Consider the following 8,846-nt stretch of genomic DNA (forward strand, 5'->3'; position numbering starts at 1 on the left):
CCGCCTCCTCCACTCCCGCGGCACCAGCCTCCTCCGTCCTGCACTTGCTGTAATAACTTTCCAGCCACCTCTGCCCTCGCCCCTGCAGCACCTCCTCACCCCTGCAGCCAGAGGAGCCTCTTAAAAATGAAATCAGATTATTCTACTCCTCTGCTCAGAACCTCCGACGATTCCCATCTCACTCTGCTGTCGGCCAGGCCCGATCCCCCTCCGGCCCCCCCACCCCACTCCGACACCCCCCCAACACCCTCCCCTCCCCGGCTCTGCAGCAGCCCCTCCGACCTGCCAGACTCGCTCCCACCCCGGGGTCTTGACTCCAGCCCTTTCCTCGGCCGTACACCCTTCTCTGGGTGTCCCCGCACGGCTCTCGTGCCCTCACCTCTAGATCCTGTCCAAATGTCACTACCTGAGAGAAGGCCTCTCTGACGCCATTGTGTGCTGTCCCCTCCTCCCGCCCTTTTTTTTCCCCTCCATAGCACTTACCACCACCTGACACACATCTTTATTGTTTCTCTGTTTATTGTCTGCCTCTTCCCACTCGGACGCGAGGTCCGTGGGGCCAGGACCCGCCTGTTTTCACTGCTGTGTCTACGACGCCTGTAATATTGCCTGCACAGAACAGGCTCTTGGTAAATGTTTGTCGAGTGGATGATTGAATAAATAAGTGAATTGTTTTTTTAAAAAAAAACCTAATGGGAAATGCCGGTTGCCCAACCTGCTCCCGCTGGCATTGAGTTCGCCCAGGGCCCTGGCTGCGGCCAGTGCAAGGCCACCTCCGTGGGCACCCCCAAGGGTGACATGGCAGAAAGCTCCCAGGACTGGGGATCTGGGCTCTGGTGCACGGCTCCGGGATCGGCAGGTCGGAGACCCCATCTCTGCTCTCCAGCTGTCCAGCCCTGTGACCCCGGGGCAAATCCCACTACCTCTCTGATCCTCAGTCTTCTCATCTTTAAAATGGGAATGATGAGAATAATGTGCACCTTCTACCTTCTGGGGCTTTACCTTCTACGTGTAAAGGGCACAGCCCCGCACCCGGTATCTCCTAGGCACACAGCCCGTGGGGATTACTAGCACAAAATTATTGCTATTGTTTTGTTCCCTCCTCAGTTTGGCTCAGTGGCCCAAGGTATTTGGGCAGCAGGAGGACTTGTCGATAGTGTACTTGGCTTCAGGGAAAGAGGGCTTGAGTTAGAGCCCTAGTAGCTGCTGCCTTGCTGTGTGACTTCGCACGAGTCGCTAGCCCTTTCTGGGCCGCCAGTTCTCCATCTGAGGAATGCAAGTACGGGGCGTGGAAGGGGACAGTCCCCACGATCCTTGCGGCTGGCCTCCCTCGGTCCTTCCGGAGGACCAGGCCCCGCGCCCACGGATCCCTCAGCGTGGTGCACACCAGGGCAGTCCCACGCTGCCCTCCCTCCCTCTTCACTGGTGCCACAGGGAGGGGTGGGAGGAGCCCCGGGGCGAGAGGCAGTACAAAGTTGGGGCCCAGAGTGCCTGAAGTCCGGATCTAAACTGGAGCTTCTCCTCCGGGGGCTGCCCCACTTGCAGCGGTTGGCTTAGCCTCTTGGGCCTTGGTGCCCTCATCCGGAAAATGGGAATAACTGTAACTTGGGAGGATGAAGTCAATTGTTACGTGCAACGCATTTAGACAAGCGCCTGGCACAGAACACCCCTGTTTTACTATTAGCTGTTATTATTACTAATAGCCCCAGCCGGGCTTTGGACCAAGCACCGTGCTAAATGTCTTACAACCTTGGATTGAATTCTTGCAAAAACCCTATGACTTTCTGGTCTCCCTTTGAGAGGTGAACAAGTTTGGCTCAGAGACATGCCGCTTGCCCAAGGTCACACAGCTTGCAGGGAGAGCTGGGTGCAGGCACAGTACTCTATCAGAGCCACTTCTTTCCCTCACTACGGTGTGTCCCCTCAGGTCTCTGTTACACCGATGGGAAAACTGAGGCTCAGAGAGCTGAATCCTGGGCTCTAGTCCTCCTGGGACTCTCACCAGAGCCTTCTTGAACCCAGGCAACATGGTACCCGGAGGCAGATCTATGGGACAGATTCACTCCCATTCATGGAGAAGAAAACCGAGGCTCAGGAGACACGGGAGCTCTCCCCAGGGGCACAAGGTGGGGGGCAGAGACAGTTCTGGGCCCGTGGACGGGGAGGCTTCTGAAAGAAGGGGCCCATCTCTCAGCCCTGCAGCCCCCACTTCTCCTCCATCTGTCTGCTTTATGACCTGTTTTATGAGCACGGCCTGGCGGCTTCCACGTTGCCATGGGAACCAGCTTGGTGCGGACTCCAGGCAGCTCCATCTGGGATTGGCAATTTTAAGTCGGGAGCTGCTCCTGGGGGGGTGGTGGGGATCCAAAGGTTGGGGTCTATGGGGCCCCGGGGGTGCACGGTGCCTGCCGGTTCCTCTGCTCTGCTCCGGCTCCTGGGTGCCGAGGAGTTCAGGAATCTTGCAGCTGGGAGATCGTGGGGCCCCTGAAGTCCTGGAGGGGACTGGGGTTGCCTGGGAAATGAGACGGGGCCACTGAGCAGAGGCATGGAGAGCCAACAGGGCTGGAGGGGGTAGACCCACATGCTAAGGGACCCACAGAGACACAAGGACAGCCACTCTGAAAGTCGTGACACTCACACACGCACACGAAGAGAGATATGCACACGGCAGCCACTGGGAAAGAGGCAGAAATCCAGAGGGGTGCTCGGGTGTCCAGAGAAGCACACAGAGGGCACCTGAGCACCCAGAGACACATATACAAAAGGACAGACAGACATGCATCCCTCACCAGCTGCGTGACCTAGGTCCATTGCCTGACCTCTCTGAACCTCAGTCTTGTCTTCTGTCAAATGGGCCTCATAATCCCCAGCTCATGAGGACAGGGGAGAGGTGATGAGAAAAATGCCTACACGAACTTAGAGGCCTTTATCGACTCTACCAATATGTGCCGGGCACCTTCCATGTGCCAGATAGCTCTTCTGAGAAGCAAGCTAACAAGAGTCTGCTCTCAAGGAGCTTGCGATCTAGTTGGGGAGATAACAAAGGCATAAACCAAACAGTTTTGAATAGTGAGACTCGGCCAAGGAGAGTGAGTCGGTCGAGAGAGAGATCAGGGTGGTCAGGGAAGGCTTCTCCGGGGAGGCAATAGTCGCCTGAGTTGGATGGGATGGGGCTGGACGTGGAAGGATGGAGAGAAGGACCTTCCAGTCAGCAGGAGCAGTGGGTGCAAAGGACTTGAGGTCAGAGCAGGGCATTCCTGGAGCCCCAAGTAGGACACTGCAGGGGAGGGTGAGGGGCAAACGAGGAGTCTGAGGGCAACTGGGGGCCAGATCAGCTAGGACCCTCTCAGGCCACGTTATGGGCTGTGGGTTTCATGATGCGTGAGACGGGACCCACTCAAGGGTTTCCATCAGGAGACGAGCTGGTCAGAATTACATCTTAGTAAGTTCACCTTGGCTGCTGGGAGGAAAGTGTCTGCATGGGGTAGGTAACACCGGACATAAGAAGACCAGAATGAAGGCGGTGGCAGCATCCAGGGGAGAGGCGACTGTGGGCTGTCATCGGATACTGGCCATGGCGGTGGAGAGAGACGGCCGCCGTGAACTTGTGCCTTCAGGGCATTTTTGTTGAGCTCCTACACCGCACCAAGCACACCGTTACAGGCACTGGAGGCACAGCAGCCCATGACAACAGAAATCCCTGCCCTCCCGGGTATACGATCTAGACAAAGGTAACCAGGTAACCGAGTAAACGAATTGTATTGTAACCAAAAGATCAACAGGTAAAGAATGGCTCTGTGTGCTGTGGAGGAAAACAAAGCAGGGAAGGGAGGGGTGGGGAGGCCAGGGAGGGGCAGAAAGGCCTCACTGAGAAGGTGACATTTGGGCAAAGATCTTAAGGAGGTGCCAGAGTGAAATTAGGGGTTAGAGAGCTCCAGGCAGAGGGAAGAGCCTGTGCAAAGGCCCTGAGGCAAAGATCATACCTGGGATGATCCCCGTGTGGAGGAGAGCGAGGAGGTTCATGTGACTGTGGTGAAGTAAGACAGGGCAAAAAGAGGAGAGGGAAGGAGAGAGGGAAGGAAGGGAAGAGGGAGAGGAGGGAGGGAGAGGAGGGACATGGATGTTTATAGGGGGGAGGGGAGCCAGTGGGGGAAGGCAAGAGCTCCAGGTCAGGCCTGGTCCCTGTCCCCATTGGCCCCGGGGAGACCTGGGCCAAGGAAGCAGAATTTCCTCCTTTTATCCCCTAAACTTTCATCGGCCAAAAAGTGAAGAAAAAAAAAAAAAAAAAGACAGAGGGGAGGAGGGACAAACTGTCCCTTGGAAGGGAAGCCACTGAAATTGTGCCCTCACGCAGGACAGACCCTGGGCCAGGTTGGAAGGGACTTCTTCCCGTGGCTCCTGTCACAACTCCTGCTGCCCTCGCGTGCAAAGGGGAGGTGGGCGGGACAGAGGCAAACAGAGCTTGAAGAGTCAGGTCAGCCTGCCTGCCTCCAGCACTTTCTCCCAGTGTGCCTTGGGGCAGGTTCCCCCCCCCCCCCCCCGCCCCCGCCCTGGAGCTTCTGCTGGTAGCCCGACTATACCCTCATCCCTGGGATATCAGGACGGGGTTGGGCATGTGTACAGGACTCAGTGAATCCTGGTTTCCGTCGTTCATTTTCCTCAGCAGATGTCTTACGGTGGCCTGTGGCTGGGGGTGTGCCCTCAGACTGGTGTCATGGGGCCTCAGAAGACACAGAAGAGGGGTGCACGGTTCAGGGCTCCTAAACCTGTTCAGAGACACCCCAGCCTTGGTGCGGGGCAGCCTGTGGTCCCCGGAGGTGAGCCCCCTCAGCTTCGGGTGACAGAATGGATTTCCTAGGCGGCAGGCAGTTAATTAGGACGCTGCCTCCGGTTGCTTTCCGGGCCGCGGGATGCCCCGGGTTGGATTTTAGGCCCATCAGTGTCTTGGCACAGATGAGCAGAACCTCTCCGGCCGTGAGCTGTCCAGCTGCCCAGCCCTGCTTGGCAGGAGTGGGGAACCGGAGGGAGATACGCAGTGACGTGGTCCAGCCCCACATCCCAGTCACCTCCAAGGCAGGCTGGGGTTCAGGCAGCCGACTGAGGAGCGCCCCCCTGCCCTGAACCTCATCCTTATTCGTTCAAAGGGGATCAGAAGCCTTGTCCCCCTGACTCCCAGGGCTGGGGTGAGGTAGGCGAAAGCATGAAAGTCAAAGTGCCCCGAATTGTGAAGGGGACAGGTAGACCTCCAGTGTAGATGGGTCTGAGGACAGTAGCCTGCAGATCTCCCTGCCTCTGCCCTTCCCCGGGGTCCCTCTCCCCCAAAGCCCCGGGATGCCCTTCGTCGAATGCTAGGTGAGAGAATGACCACAGGATCCAGCAATATGCCACGTCTGGGGATAAACCCGAAAGAACCGAGAGCGGGGACTCGAACAGACATTTGCACCCCACGTTCACAGCAGTGTTAGTCACAACAGCCAGGAGGCGGAAGCAACCCCGAGTGCCCACAGATGGACAAACGACTAGAGAAAATGTGGGGTACACGCACAAGGGAGTATTATTCAGCCTTTAAAAGGAAGGACGTCCCAACACAGGCCACAGCATGGAGGGCGCTTGAGGACGTCAGGCTCCGTGAAATGAGCCAGTCACAAAAAGACAAACGCTGCACGATTCCACTTACATGAGGCACCCCGAGGAGTCAACCCAGAGAGACGGGGAGCAGAAAGGTGGCTGGCAGGGGCCGGGAGAGGGGTGAAATGGGCCGTTAGCGTTTCTGGGGGACCGAGTTTTGGGTTTTCAAAAGGAAAGTTCCGGAAACGGATGGCGGCGGTGGTGGCCCAACACTGATACGTAATGCCACTGACCTTACGCTTGCAAATGGTTAAGATGACCAATTTCACGTCGTGCTAATTTTATCCCAACCAAAGCCCGCGGGCGCATGCTCCCACGCACGCACATCCCCGTAGGAAGACCCCAAGCCTTTCTTCTACTGGGCGCCTTCCTGCAGCTCTCATCACACCTCCTGCTCACTGCGGCCCCCACGGCGGCCCCTCCCCTGGGCTCTGCACCCCAACCTCTCTGACCACACCCCCCGCCCCCGCTCACTCCGCTCTAGCCCCATTGGCCACTTTGCTCTTTTTCCAACCCACTGATTTCATGGCAGCCTCAGGGCCTTGGCACTGCCTTCCCTTCTGCCGGGAAGGCTCTGCCCCCGATTTCTACAGGGCTGCCTCCTCCTGGTCCGCCAACTCTCAGGTTAGATGACGGCTCCTCAGGGCTCCCCGACCACATGGACTCATGGCCCCCAACCCCGCCTCCTATCATTCCTTCCCCCTTTACCTGGACTTGTGTCTCTTCGTAACATCTATCACCACCCGAAGCAATCCTGTACACTTACCTGCTGTCTCCTTTACTAGAATGTCAACTCCGGAAGGCAGAATCTCACTTTTATATGCCCTCAAACAATACCTGGTACGTAGTAGGTGCTCACGAAACTGTTTTTGAAGGAAGGAAAGAGGACCCCGCTGATGTACAGTATTTGTTATATCTGTGCGGATGTGAATATACCAGAAAGGCCTGGAAGGATACCCACCAGGTGTACAACAGTGAGCCAAGGGGAGCGGGCAGAAGGGGCTGCGGGCCATGGATCTTCCGTGGTTTACTCAGGACCCCCAGGTACTGCCTGAGACTTCCAGTGGAGAACAGGGTCCGTCCTGTGGCATCTGTGATTTTTTTTATTTATTTTTTTAATGTTTATTTATTTCTGAGACGGAGAGAGACAGCGCATGAGCGGGGGAGGGGCAGAGAGAGAGGGAGACACAGAATCGGAAGCAGGCTCCAGGCCCCGAGCCGTCAGCCCAGAGCCCGATGCGGGGCTCAAAATCACCAACCGCGAGATCGTGACCTGAGCCGAAGTCGGTCACTCAACCGACTGAGCCACCCCTGCGCTCCCACCTGTATGATTTTTTTTTAAAAAGAGGTCTGAGGTTGTGGTAAGTATCCTCATGTGATTCTCTCACCTACCCTGCCAACCACCTGTAGTGGGGGGGCGGGGGGGGTATGGCTACCTATTCCCTATTTGAGAGTGAATCTTATTCTCCATGCCAGGCACTGTTCTGGGCTCAGAGACACCAGAGTGAAGAAACAATCCCGCCTTCATGGGGCTTACACTTTAGGGGGCGAGACAAGCAATAAACTGGTAAATAGAACTTGTCCGTGGGGGACTAATGCTACGTATAAATGTAAGAGAGTGACAGGGCGGGCCGGCGGGGCAGGGGAGGTATGGGGAGGAGGGGTAGCAATTGAAGTAGGGAGGTCACCAGGACCCTCACTGGGACGGTGACATATAAACAAAGGCCTGAAGGAGGTGAGTGCAGAAGAGAGCCATGTGGAGCCGTGCCGGCAAAGGCAAGTGCAAAGGCCCTGAGGCAGGAGCGTCCCTGGGGTGCTGCATGCAGCACGAGGGAGGAGGCCACTGTGGCTGGGGGCGTGCTCTAGGTAGGGAGGCTCAGCCGAGTGAAGTCACTTGCCTCACAAGGAGGAGGGCAGCCGAAAGTACTATGCCGGGCTTGACTGTAAAGTTGGGGTTCTTACCAACAGAGGGCCTGACAGTCTGGGGAGGAAAGTGGAAGGGGTTGAGAGCCAGTCCCGGCACCCCAGGTCACCACGCGGGTGTAGCCCACCCTCCTGGGGCTGTTGTTCCAGAGGAAAGAGGGGAGGAGCCTGTGCAGAGTCGGCGGAAGGGGAGGCTGGTTTCTGCAAGAAAGAACCCGTGTGATGTTTCCACATCTGCGTGTGTCGACGGGGTGGGGCGGGGGTGGGGTGGGGAGCCGGGCACAGGTGCATACAACGCGTGTGCTCTGAGGGCACGTCTGAGCACACCTGTCACGCAGCCTGGGTGGGGGTCTGGAGTTAAGTGGGGGGTTGCTTAGCCCCCCACATCGGGGGGTGAGTGCGTGTGGGAAGCCTCGTCTTGCCCCCGTGATCACGCTAAGAGCAATGCGTCAGCTATCATTACGTTGGGTCTGCAGACGTCTGTTGGTCGGAACGTGCTCCCCGTCCGTGTGTCTGTCTGCGGGCACAGCCTCGGTCTCAGCCGTGCGTTTGCAGGGCTTAGTCTCCTCTCTGGCCTCCGACAGCAAATGTGATGGCTGGGGTGGCAGCCGGGGGAAGGCCTGGCAGGAGGGGGCTTCCTCCATGGCCTGGCCAGCTGGACTTTTCACAGCCCAGTGACTCGGTCTGTCCGTCCGAGTGGCCGAGCGGCCAGAAAGGCGGGCAAAGGAGGGGCCCCTCCCAGGGCTGCCATGGCTTGCGCTGGAACCATCTCGAGCCCTGATCCCGAGGCTTGGGTTTACATGCCTGACGGTCCCGGGATTGAGAGACGTCAGAGGGTAGGGCCATGTCTGAGTCACTTCTGAGTCCCCGTGTCACGGCATTCAATCTTTGACGCCCAGAGCTGGCTGAGTGCCAGGCCCTGGTCTATACTCATACCTAGGCTGACTGGTTGAACCCTCACAGCAGGTTTCGGGGACAGGTCCTCCCGTCGTTCCCACTTTACAGATGAGGAAAGCGAGACAGGAGGGATGAAGTGCTTATTTAAATCACGCAGCAGGTAAGTAAAAGACCAGAATTCAGACCTGCTTGTCGGGCTCCAGAAGCTGCCATTCTCTACCCTGTCTCTTTTACGGAGTTAATTACACTGAGTGAAGTACATGTTAAGCGAGTGAATCAGTGAATGAGAGAGACAGAGAAGGAGGTTTAGGGAGGGGTGAGGAGGCTGAGAAAAGCTGGTGGTGATCCTGGCGGAAGAGGGGACCAGCTTGGCACCCTGCTGGGAAGCCTTGGGGATG

The 8,846-nt window shown here is 57.3% G+C and overlaps 1 long non-coding RNA gene across 1 annotated transcript; it reads left to right on the plus strand.

Annotated features, from left to right (window-relative positions):
- Positions 1–6,950: 6,950 nt before the first annotated feature.
- On the plus strand, positions 6,951–8,602 carry LOC122215730. Its single transcript, XR_006200515.1, has 3 exons — positions 6,951–6,989; positions 7,105–7,195; positions 8,515–8,602. It is a non-coding gene; the product is annotated as an uncharacterized LOC122215730 (long non-coding RNA).
- The last annotated feature ends 244 nt before the right edge of the window (positions 8,603–8,846 follow it).

The sequence above is a fragment of the Panthera leo genome, chromosome A3 (genome assembly GCF_018350215.1).
Source record: "Panthera leo isolate Ple1 chromosome A3, P.leo_Ple1_pat1.1, whole genome shotgun sequence".
Lineage (NCBI taxonomy): Eukaryota > Metazoa > Chordata > Mammalia > Carnivora > Felidae > Panthera > Panthera leo.